This window comes from Camelus dromedarius, chromosome 18 (genome assembly GCF_036321535.1).
Source record: "Camelus dromedarius isolate mCamDro1 chromosome 18, mCamDro1.pat, whole genome shotgun sequence".
NCBI classification, from domain to species: domain Eukaryota; kingdom Metazoa; phylum Chordata; class Mammalia; order Artiodactyla; family Camelidae; genus Camelus; species Camelus dromedarius.
In genome coordinates, this window is record NC_087453.1 from 14,732,329 (window position 1) to 14,745,017 (window position 12,689).

Consider the following 12,689-nt stretch of genomic DNA (forward strand, 5'->3'; position numbering starts at 1 on the left):
GGGAATCTCAGTGAAGGGTACATGAATGGATATTGTGCTACTCTTGGAAATTTTTTTTAAGTTTTAAATTTCTTAAAATAAATAGGGAAATGGCAATGACTTCTGAGACAAGCTACCCAGAGTTAGGCCAAACTTCACAAGTTAAAGGTGCAGCCCTCCAGAGGACTGCCTTCACTTCGGACATCAGTCACAAGCGTGGGGGTCCTCGAGCCACCCTCACGTCTGATCAGCTGGCTACGAATTCGAGCTATCCCAGTACCCCTTCCAGATTCGGTAATTCACCAGAACGACTGACAGAACTCAGGAGAGTGCTCTACTTACAATTAGAGATTTATACAGCAAAAGAATAATCAGAACCAGTCAGAGAAAGAAACACACAGGGCAAGGTCTGGGAATGTCCCAAATGCAAAACTCATTCTTCTCTGCCTCTGGAGTCGGGACATGATACCCTTTTGATCTGTGACAATACACAGAGTATAGCCAACCAGGGAAGTTCACCCAAGCTTCAACAACCAGAGTTCTATTGGGGTTTCATTCTCTAACCATGATTGACTGAATCCTTGGCCATGCCCCTTGAGCTGATATCACATGGCTCAAAGCCCCACCCTCTAATCACACCGTTGGTCTTTCCAGCAGCCTGTCCCCATCCTGAGTCATTATGGAAACCCTTCATGGCCCACTACAAGTAACAAAGACATTCCTGTCACTCAGGAAATTCCAAGGACTTAGAGGTTATCCCCAGGAACCAAGGACAAGGGCCAGCCAACTCCTTTATTACACAGAAATAAGACAAAATGTATTTCACAACAAAAATTAAAAAAAACAAACGAACTTGCATCAAAACACAGGTGGGCCCAGATCAGAGCATTTGAATTGAAAACTAACAGACTCAGGGAACACTGTCTCAGGTTCACGCAGCCTCCAACAGCACAGTCTAGGCATCTCGAGTTTAAAGAAGCCACTTAGATGTCACAATGGTTCCTATTCTGAAGGCACTAGGATAAGTCATTTCACTATTCTGCGCAGGGTCAGCAGCCGACAGAAAATGCGCAGTTGTGTACAAGTAAAGGAACGGAAGGAAATCATTTATATCTGTTGTCCAGTACTTCCCAATTCAACTTACTATGCCAAGTTCTTGTGATGAGCACAGCCCGTACCAGGCTCAGTCAAATCAGAACCTTCTAACTCTCCAACTCAAACAGGGGGGAAGTTAGGGGCCCATGAGCAATGTGAAAAATCACTCTATAGTTGTAAATTAGAACTGTAATCAGCTCCGTGGCCCCTGGGCCATCTTCATCACTGGGCTGCAGACCAAACTGACTTACTGCTAACGCATCCACAGAAGAGCTCCAAGGCACAGGACAGAGGGAACTGCCTTGTTCTCAGAGGACAGAGGGGAGAAATGTTCATGAAAAATGGAAAGAGGAGGCCTGTGAGCCAGTAAACAGAGGCTCCGGGAGCATCAGTATTCTCTCTAACCAGTTTGTTTTTAAATATGAAAGTGATAAATGACCATAGTTACAAAAAAAATTCAATCAGCAAAATTTATATTCACAATATTTTACAGCTGTGTGAGAAGGGCCCATCAGAAGAGATTCCAGCCACTGTACTGAGTGGGACCCACTGAAGAGCAGTCTGGATACGTTAGAGCAGGCAGATAACTAGATATGAGCAGAAAATGGGGGCACGGGCCAAATGGCAGGAATTGGGCAAAAGAGTAGAGGGGCACGGGGCCAAATGCAGGAAACCATACATCATGTAAACAACAGGAGTCTCTGGGCAAACAAAGAAAAACAAAGCTCCGGGCTGATAAGCAATCACATTTTGGGGTGACACGTGCCCTAGAGGCTGACAAAGGTGTGAAGAGGCAGGAACCTCCAGTGTCTGATACAACTTTTGCTCTTATGTCCTCATTACAATAAAATTAGCCTTGCAGATTAGAAGTACCCATCATGCACCGATGCCATGGTACTTCCAATCCAGACTAAATAAGGACAAAAATCCCTCCTCCCTTTGGGAAGGTGGAGCTGGGATAAAAATCAGGGACTACGACCCCAAACCCTTCCCTCCCCGATGACTATTCCACCCATTCATTTTTACACTCTATGTAACCAACTTACCAAAGAAACTCAGGGCAGCTGCTCACCTGAGCCCGCCTGCCCTCCCCTTGAGTGTACTATCCATCCCTTAATAAATCCCCACTTTACTTTCTTAAGTCCCATGTCTCTAAATTCTTTCTGTGACGAGACAAGAACCTAATCAGCAGCAGATACACAGCCACAGTCCAGCTGTCCAACACCCCAGACTCCCACCTGCACTCCCCAGACATAGCCACTGTCAATTTCTTAGGACTTGTTCCAGAAATGTTTTGTGCCTGTACCAGCAGATTCGCGTGCATATGCACCCCTTTTTATAGAGATCCCTGTTTCTGAAGACACTATTCTGTTCTGCAGCATGCTTTTTCCTTTTAACAATGTATCTTAGACATCATTCTACATCGGCACGCATAGAGCTACCTCATTTTCCCTAAACTTTAGCAATGCCACTCAAAGTGTGGTCTGGGCACCAGGGCTAGTCCAGGAACTGTGTTTTCCTGGTCTGAGAAAACATAAGGGAGAGCTTGGACCAGAATGCAAATCAACTATGTCTCTAAACACACAATTTCCTTCAGGTGATATATATGTATATTTTCGTCAGTGAGATTTTCTTGTTAAAGTCACTGATTTACATTCTGGCTCAAGTTCCTTATCTCCTCAAGGACCAGTAACAAACAGGAGAATGTCTCCTTGCAGTTCGAGCTAAGGGGACGGATGGTGGGCACAGACTGCAGTGAACATCTCTGACCTCAGTATAACTTGGGGCAATTAAGGATGTCTCAGGGTCACACTGGGGCCTGCAGGAACCCAATATCCTGTTTTAATGGGTGTTCCTTGGCTTCTTAGGAAGACCCATGAAGGGGACTTTGGAGGACACTGCTTGGGCCTGATTGAAGCCATCTCGTGGAGGGAGGAAGGAAGAGGTTGCATTAGACCAAGATATCCTAAGGCGGCAGATAATTCACCTGGTACTTACAAGAGTTCAATGATAGTGGGTTCTGGTAAGAGGAAGCAAAGGAACAGTGAAAAGGAAGTAGAGGCAAATAAAGGTGTAAAGGGGCAGAGAATAGAGCCGTGTGAAGACTAGGACAGAGGGAGTTTGGCAAGGGCTGGAGGAAGTGATCACGGATTTAGAAAAAGAGCAGTGGAGTCGTGGAAATCGAAAGGGCAAAGTTCCTGGAAGGAAAAAAGGAGACACTGGGTCAAATGCCGTGGGGGGGAGGGGGGGTTGTCAAATGAGATGAAGACTTTAAAATAACCGTTGGATTCGGCAGCGTGGAAGCCACTGGTGCCCTGGCTGAGTCACTTCAGTAAAGCAGTGACAGCAGAATCCAGATGGCAGTGGCTTAAAGCGGGAATGGGAAGTGAGAAAATGGAGTCACTGAGTGTAGATGTGTAGATATCTGGCATACTGGGAAGGGGGGGGGCAGGTAGCACCTGGGGGAACCTGGCGGTATGTCCAAGAAGGCCTTCACTCCACTCCTGCATGGGCACCAGCTGCTGACTCACTCCCAAGGCCAGAATGAGTTGGAGAGAGAAGGTGGGAGTCCCAGCTTCCTGCACCATCCTCAGCCAAATCACGGCTCCCTGGGAATTTGTATAATCATCCATAGCAACGGAACTCTGTGCCCATACTGCTTGCAAGGCGTAGGCACGGGGTATGATAGTAACAGTCACCATTTATTGAGAGTTTGCTTATGCAAAGCTAAGAGCTTTACACAAATTACCTCATTTAATCCCCACAACAACTCTGTGAGGTAGGCCTTATTATCATCGTCTTCAGTTTGAAAATGATGAAACCTGAGACACAGAGGGCATAATTAGCCAGCTACAGGTCATCCAGCCAATAAATGGTAGTATCAGGACTCAAACCCAGGTTCGTCCTACGCCGAGGCCTGTGTGCCTCACCATTAAGCCAGGGTCCTGCAAGCAGGACTCTGTGAACCACAGGCATCAGGGGCACCTGGGGAGCATCTGAAATGTGCAAATCGCCAAGTTCCACAAAAGAGCACCTGACTCCACATCTGTGCAAGTGGAGCCCAGAGTCTGCGTCCATCAAGCTCCCACGTGATTCTTATACTCACAGAAGAATTCTGCCTCCTTCCTATTGGAGCTGCCTGTCATTGGTCATCATCCACATGGGGGTTCACACTCTTCCCTGAAGAGACAGTCAGCCTGGACTGCTTGTTGGAGATAAAATAACTTCTCAGGCCTTAACTTGGACCTATTGAAAGAGGATTTCCAGGGGGCAGGACTGGCCACCTGCGAATTTAGCAAGTTCCCCAGGCAATTCTTATCTTTAGAGAAGATGGAGAATTACTGTTCTGTTCCTTGCAGCTCAAAGTATCATAAGCATCGCCCTGGCCTCTGTTTTAGGTTCTAACACTTGGCCATTCTAAGATTCATTTTCCTCGTCGGTAAAATGGGTATAGTATGCCCACCGCGTAGGGTTGTGGTGCAGATGAGCTACGATATCAATTAGGATTCGATTTACCTGCTTATAACACAAAGTGATAATGACTTAAACAAAAGGGTTTATTTTTCTCTCGGGTTAAAGCTGCAGCTAGGCAATCCAGAAATGACTTGAGGTTTCTAATCATTAGGGACATAGAGTCTTGCTATCTGTCTTGCTATTCATCTGTCCTTTCATTATCAACATATTGTCTCTTGGCACAAAGTGGCTGCTGAGGCTGCAGCCATTTTGTCTATAGTCCAGGCAGAGGGAAGGGAAGAAAGGATGTACCTCCCAGATGTGTCAGATCCCCCTAAAGCATATTTTTGGCAGGTCTTCATGACACTCCTATTTAAGTTGCATGACCAGGAGTCATGCATTATAGTCACAGAGCAAGTTGCAAGCAATGCTGGGAACTAAAATCTTTTTCTTCAGATTCAGGTCTTAGCCACCCCCAAATAAATCAGGCTTCTGTTATATACAAAGAAAGAAGAATAAACATTGGTGTGGCGGCAACAAAAATGTTTTTCCACGGACTTCCTACTGAAGGGAGCTGAGGACACTAGCAGCTGTGCTTTGAAATCCGCTGGCCATGCCTTCCAGGGGTTGCACCCCACCAACAGCTGAGTTTGATGGGGTACAAAGTCAGACACAGTCCAGAGAAAGAAGGGACTCCTTCACTGGCTAACTTTGGCTCAAGGACTCGCTGATGGCTTTGCCAAACCTTTATTAGACTGACTCTTCCTTAAACTCTTCCTAAAAGCAGGGTGGTCTGGGGCATTTGCACCCAATCTTCCCTCCCTCTCTCTTTCACTTGGGGTCTGATAGCCCTTCTGGCCTTCTCTAGTCCCTGCCCTATTTCCTTTCACATAGGCATCCCCCCCTAGTAAAAATCCTTGCATGGTTAATCTCAGTTTGGTCTCTGCTCCTTAAAGGGCCTGGACTAACAAAATTGGCAAGGCATTCACAGTCACCAGCACAGATTTAAATAATGCACGTAGCAGCTGCCTACCTCAGGGATGAGCATGTAGGAGGCACTCAATAAATAATGGCTGTGTGGTGACAGTGCTGGTGGTGGAGCAAGAGGAGGAGGAGGAACAGAGCCAGCCGTGGAGGAAGGTCTGTTTACAGACTGGTGGGACAAGGGTCTGAAGCACATCGCTGTTCGATTCTCCTCCACCCCCAGGATATGCCTATGACAGTCAAATCTGGTTAACGTTGGCACCAAAGTCAGTAGGAAAGGGGCAAAATGGACCCTAGATAGTTGTGGTCTTGGGGAAATTGAACTGTCATTACTTAGCATCAGCCATTTCAAGTCATTTCTCAACAAAAAGAAAGGAAAAAAGAAAGAAAGAAAGAAAGAAATAGGGCAGGCCCCAAGACAAAACTGCACAAAATAAATCCAATGTCCTGAGCAAGTCTGGTTCTCATATTGGAAAAATGGTGACCAGAAATGACTTGTCATATGACCTTGGAAAACTAGTCCCTTGAGAAAGTTTTTAGCATAGAAGTTAAAGTGCATGCAAGTCTCTACCAAAGTGATAAAGTGATAAAGAATTCCAAGGAGAAAACACAGTGAGGGAGAGCACAATGCGAGGGGCATGGGGGGGGTGGATGTAATCTATACGGGACACAGAAGTTCCATGGAACTTAATCAACATTATGCGCTCGGCACATGGTAGAAGCTCAATGAATGATGGTCGCCCAGGTAACTGAATGACTCACTCATGGCCATTCATTCATTCATTGAAGAAAGATTTATAAAAATCCTACTATGTGCCAGGCCTTGCACTAGGCACGGAGGATGCCACAGTGAATAAGACAGTTGAGGTCCTCGTCCTTACCATCTTTCTGCAGAGAAATCTCCCTTGCAGACATTTTATGGGGGTCCCCCTACCTCTGTTTTTCCACAGACACAGCCTAAATGGTGTCCTTGTCTGCCAGATTTAAAGCCTATACATTGCATCTGAAGTATTTTGTCTCTGATCCACGTATATAAAATTATCCATGATGCCACCTTTGGTTGCCATTAAATAATTTTGTATCACTGTGTAACAAATTAACCTCCAGAATTAGCAGCTTAAAATAACAAACATTCATTATCTCACAGAGCTAAGGACTGACTTAGCTTGATGGTCTGGCTCACAGTCTCTCGTAAGGTTTCAAGTCAAAGTGTCAGTTGGGGCTACAGTCATCTGAAGACTTGATTCAGGCTGGAGGATCTGCTGCCAGGGTGCCTCCCACACATGGCTAGCAAGCTGATGCTGGCTGTTGCCAGGGGGCCTCAGTTCTTAGCTACATGGGTCTCTGCATAGGGCTCCTCGTGACAGGGCAGCTAGCTTTCCCCAGAGCAAATTATCTGGTAGAAAGACAGAGAGAGACCAAGAGAGAAGCTGCACTGTCTCTTATAACCTAATTTCAGAAGTGACATACCATTACTTTTCTCCTATTCTGTTAGTTACACAGACCACCCCCTGGTACGATGTGGGTATGGAATCCACAAGGGTCTGAAAAACAGGAGCAGGGGTCATTGGGGGCCCTCTTGGAGACTAGTCATGACAGCCTCCAAGGAGAGCTTCCTCTCCCCCAACTCCACCTGTCATGGGGAGGGGGTGCATGCGAATTTCACTGTTAGAAAATACAAAGGCACACAACACTAAATTCACTCTGTCCTGGAAACCCGGTGTTTGAACCCCAGAGAACCGCCTTTCCACAATCATGCTTTAGCAGCATGCCATAGGTCTGCATAGAAGGACATCATAGAAACAGCTCCAATTTAGCCATTTGTGTTTGTTTCACTGTCGGCCAGTGCCCTCTCTTTGAGGACCCACAGGACCCTGTGATCTCAAGAGTCAGGAAAAGCTGTGCTTCTCCTGAACAACTACTTCGTTTTTCTCATGTAAAAGTCTGGAATTTTGTCACCACTTATGTTTCCCTCTTTGCTTTGGCTCTTCAGAAGCTCGGAGCCAACCATGTAAGCCTCTGCCGGCGTCCATCTCCTTGACCTAAGGTCACCTTGGAGTTATCTCTTCCACTAGTTCTCTAGTTCTCTATCCCCTCCAATCCCTTCATCTTTTCACTTTATCCTTTTGTATATTTTGTACTTTAATATAATTCCTCTCAAAGCTTTTGTGGATTGGAGTGGAGAATAAATACATAATAAACATAAAATTTGTGTCCAAAGACCAATGACTTGCACGTATGTGCCATCTAGTGGTGAGAGGGGTAACAGCCAGAATAGAAACACTGATTTTTCAGATTTGTTTTTCCAGGGAAGTGGGAAGTGGCCGGGATGGAAGAGGAGACCAGAAACACACTGTGTGCTTTGCCAAGGAACTGAGACTTCTGGGGTTTAAACAGACTCCAGGCAGGGCAAAGGATTAGGTGGTTCAATGGTTGGAATCTGACATGATTTTTTGGAATCTAAAGAAGCCAAAAAATAGTGAAGACCTAGCAAATGAACAGGGTCCTTCCTAGCAATGGAAGGGTTAAGTGAAACGTGGTTAAAAAAAAAAAAAAACTAAACAATGAAAATAAACCTGATTCAGACAAAAGATCACCTGAAAGGTTCATAATGTGGGTTGACTGCAGATGTGACCAGCCATTTTTCAACATTAACGTTAACATTTTTAACATTCACATTAACCATAGGAAGAAGCTTGGAGTCTAATGTTTTTGTTTGAGAAAACTAGGGCCCAGAGGCACTGAACACCTTGTCCAAGGTCATACAGCCTGTTAGTCACAGGTCCAGCATGACTGTGAGACCAGTCCTCTTTCCCCAGAACCACGCTGCCTTAGATGTCCATATGGGCTTGCATTTCATATACAGGGTTTCAAAATAAAAAAATCAGATTGTCACCAAAAAACACCAAAAAATTGCTGGATCCAGCATGTTTCCAAGGAATTGTTACTCACTGGTTCTGAAGTTGCCCCTTGGCACACCCACAAAGGGTCAGGATGCAGGAGGTGGTTATGACATACTGGTTTCGTTAAACTTCACTGGACAGCAAAAGCCATTAGTCCACAATGATACGGAGGGATTCTAGAAGCCAATCGCACTACCTGAGAGAGCTCAAGCCTGGGGAAGAGAAGATAAGCTCATTCATCCACAGTGTTAACCTGGTGTCTGCTCTAGGTCAGGCTCTGGGCAGGACGCTGAGGTGGCAAGATCAGAAAAGCACTGGCCATATCCAGGAGCCATATACATTCCTTCTGTCTATATCCTGATGTGTGTTCTTGGAAATGGCTCAAGCTGCAGCTAAGGTAAGCTTGGATCTGGAGGACCCTTGAAGACTTAGCCCAGGGGTCTGTGGTCTCAGGCTGAGCTGCCTTGGAAACAGCCTAGAGTAAGGGAACACTGAGGGGACAGGAGCTACTGTCTAAGCAGAACTTGAGACATTACCATATCAGACAGCGCAGATATAGAGCAGTTTAATCATCTCAGAGAGTTCTATTGGACAGCACTGGCCAAATGGGCCCTTTCCTGGATTTTCTGCATCTTATCAGTTCTTCCAGGCCCTTCAAATACAGGCAGAGAGTGAAACAAGTCACTGGTTTCTGGAAAGGGCAGAGCTCCAAGGCTGTTCCAGATCTGATATCCTCAGAGGTATAAATGACCCATCTGAGATAAAGGGCACTTGGAGGTCAGATCCTTAAACTTTTCAGACGTCTATGCCAGTAAAAATGCCCAAAAGGGGGGCAGGGACAGAGTATTAGGGGTCTCAACTTTTGAGGTCAGAAAGATCCAGGGTCCCATCCCCCATTAGACTGTAAACTCCGTGAGAGTGGGGTCGTGTCTGGCCCATTCAACACCGTGTTCCCAGCACCCAGCACAATGCCTGGCACTTAGCACAGTCTCAGTAAACATAGGATGAATGAGACTGTTCGAAAAACCGGGGTGATGGAGGCTGAACCTAAGGCAGTAGCAGGGAAACTGAGAAAAGGAGACTAAAATCACACGAAGTGGACAGAACAGGTTTGGGACAAGAATTAGAATTAGTCCTGACCGTACTGACTACAGAACTAGCCGTACTGCCTGCACAGGGCAACAGCCTTTACCCACCACACCCTCAGTTCTCCCCTCCGTAAAATGCGAACAGTACCCCTGCAGCTGGGCAGAACGAATGTCCTCCAAGGCAGAAACAATAAGGCAAGGGAAGGGTCGTGGTGGCCCAAACGAGGGCCAGCTGTTCCTCTGAGAAAAGCTGCAAGAACAGCAGACGCTCCCCGAGGGCGGAAGTCGCTGCCTGATGGAAGTCCTGACGTAAAATGGATCCCCCACACGCGCGGCGCCATGATTCTCTGCACCCTCATAAAGCGTCCGATGAGCAGCAAGAGCTGGGGGGTCACTCGAGGCCGTCACCATTTGTTTCTTTTGAAATAGTGTTCCCCACTTCTCATCCGATTTCCCCAAAAACTGCTTAGTCGAAAGCTAAGCTTGGAGAATTCTCAGGACTACAGCGTAGAAGGGAAATTCCCGCTGGGGATAACCCGGAGGTGGAAGGGTAGATGCTCGGAGCAGCGCCACCTGGTGGTTGGGAGGAGCCAGTGTCGAAGGCCCGCCAGGCCCCTTCTCTTCCCACCAGTTCCCACCGCACTCGCGACCACCAGGGACGGTGGAGACGCAAGCCCCGGCCGGTCAGTAAGTTTCCCAGAGGCCTCTGCGCAAAGGGCGGGGCCGGGCGGATGGCTCACTTTCCCCGCCGCCAGAGTGCGCGATGTTTTAAACCCGGAGATTTCGCCCTCCCGGCGCCTGTCAAGGTCCCAGCGGGCACTGGGCAAACCGGGCACTGCCCCCATCAGCCAGGAAAAAATACGCGCCTCTAGGCCCTCTGGGAAAGGTAGTTTCCAAATATATTTCTGGGAAACAGTGGGCAGGAGCAGCGAGATTTGGCGGCCAATTAGAGCTAGCCTGGGCTTGTCACATGACCCGCGCGGTCAGCTGTCCTGGGGCCCTGGCTTGGGCTTTGGCTTCGCGCGGGCTGCCGGGGGAGGTGTCCTGAGCTATGCGCAGACCCACTGCCGCCGCCTCGACTTGGGGACTGACCTCCTCAGTCCCTGAGCCGTCTCTGCCGACCAACCACAGCACTGACCGCATATTTGCATATATTTGAACTTGGCTTTAGAGGACCTCGTCGTGCTCATCTGTATCTTGGCCTCTGCAACAGCTACACTGAGCCGCTGGAGTTACTTAAGAGCTTTACTGGATAAACTAGTCATCAGTTATCGGTTCGCCTCATCTTTGGGGATTTTTTCCACTCTCTGTTCTCATTCGGCCTCTTTTCCCTATAACCGTGTCGCCTAAGAAAGTTCCAGGACCCGTCTGCATTCTCGTTATTGGCCCCCTCTGGTTTCATTTCTTAACCTACCCAGCCTAAATCCTCAGAATCCTGACCTGCCTCATGTGCTTGTGGAGCAGCCCCCAAATCGTCGATTAGTACAGTTGCCTGTTTTGGGTTTGCCAGGTGTTCCTGGTGGGGGAGAGATACATCACATAATTTCACTGGTTGGTGCCCCTGGAATCAAGATTTCAGACGTCAGCTAAACCCCAAAATCAGTGGTTTAGGACTGCGTTAGGGAAGCCAAAAAAAAAAAAAAAAATTGAGGCGGAGAGTTTGCTGCTTAAACTTCTGGTGGGAGTACAAGGTTCTGGAAGGGCTAGCTTTGTCGCATTCCACCTCACCCTTCCACCTCATGTTTGTCCTCTTAGAGCCTTAGAATAGACTGTAGAGCAAAGTGAAATGCTAGTGCTGAGAATATTCTAAAATGACACGCTGGTGAGAAAGTAGATGATCCTGTAAAGACGCAAACGAATGTTGAGAAACATAAAAGGAATGAGATGAGAAACAGTAAGAATGCATGGCAAAGACGCTGAATTGTTAAAAGTTAAAAGTTTTCAATGAACCTAGAGATGAAAAGGTTTTTTAAAAAGTATTATGATGGAAAGAAATTGCAGGTTTCTGATGGAAAAGCAGGCATTGGCAATGTTTTGTTAGCCTTCCAGAGAGATTAAAAGATTATATTCAAAAAATTCCGGTGAGTAGTGGCAGGTGTAAGAGGACCCCGGAAATCAGTAAGTAATCTGACTTCAAAAATACAATTTTTAAAAAAGAGTTTTTTGGTGAGGGGAAAGGAGATCCAAAACATACGTTTGGACATATCAGAAGTCCCTACTGTGCTGCATCTTAGAGGCAAAATCCCATGTAGGCTTGGCTCCTTCTGTCACACAGGCCATTAAGCAGGCTTTGGAGCCCCAGGTGGAGACCACACACAGCCTGAAACTTCTCAGGAAGTGTGCTGCCAAGCACTGGAGAAGAGATTTGGTTTGATTCTGTTCTCTTACAGTGATTATGTTTTATTATATCTTTCCTTTGGTCCATTTGCTGTGTAAAAAGTTCCATGAAATACCTTAAACCATATCTAGTGTTTTCTAGCGCTGATACAGTGAAGAAAAGAGCAAATTGGTCGGTTAATACTTAACTGGAAAAGTTATTGCTTTGAAAGCAATCCAGTTTATTACATGTCTGTATATCCACCTTGCTACCTGATTCTAAATTTAAGGACTTGCTGTTTGCCAACAGGAAATCACAACTACATTTACATGTGTCTCTGGGGAAAATACATGCAGAGGATAGCCACATCTTTATATGCCAGGCAAATATCCAGACCCGAACAAAACAATTCCCTAATAACCAGGCTGGACATTACTATTTTAGGAATAGAGCACAAGATGTCTAATAAACAAAAAACCCTACACATTAAAGAAAAAAAATCACATAGATATCAGTTGTCATTAAGGTAGAGCAAGCCTGAATCTCGAACTATTTGTTCAGGACCAGTTTGGATGGTTTGTTGGCTGCTTGTTTTCAATTCATTGCACAGCAATACTTTTGTAAATAAGAGTTTATTTCTAGAAAAAATAAAACTTTAATGAATTATAAAGTACAAAATACTAGCCCCATTTGTTTAATGATTAGATTCACCATAAGTTAAAATCACTCTAAAAGTGCTATGAAAGTTTCCAAACACTCAAGCTCAATTCTATATTTAGTTCATGGAAGACTAGATCACCAGCCCACAGCCCTTGTCCAAGGAAGGACCATATTTTATAAAGCACTGAGATAAAGCACCTAAAAATGGCG

At 46.1% G+C, this 12,689-nt stretch overlaps 1 long non-coding RNA gene across 1 annotated transcript in view; it reads right to left on the reverse strand.

Moving 5' to 3' along the window:
* Positions 1 to 10,052, reverse strand: part of LOC116147377 (uncharacterized) — a 307,447-nt gene extending 297,395 nt beyond the window's left edge. The window contains exons 1-2 of the long non-coding RNA XR_004130907.2: positions 9,651 to 10,052; positions 8,464 to 8,626 (exon numbers count right to left, since the gene is read on the reverse strand). This is a non-coding gene — a long non-coding RNA (uncharacterized LOC116147377). The remainder of the gene's footprint in view (positions 1 to 8,463; positions 8,627 to 9,650) is intronic.
* Positions 10,053 to 12,689: the final 2,637 nt, after the last annotated feature.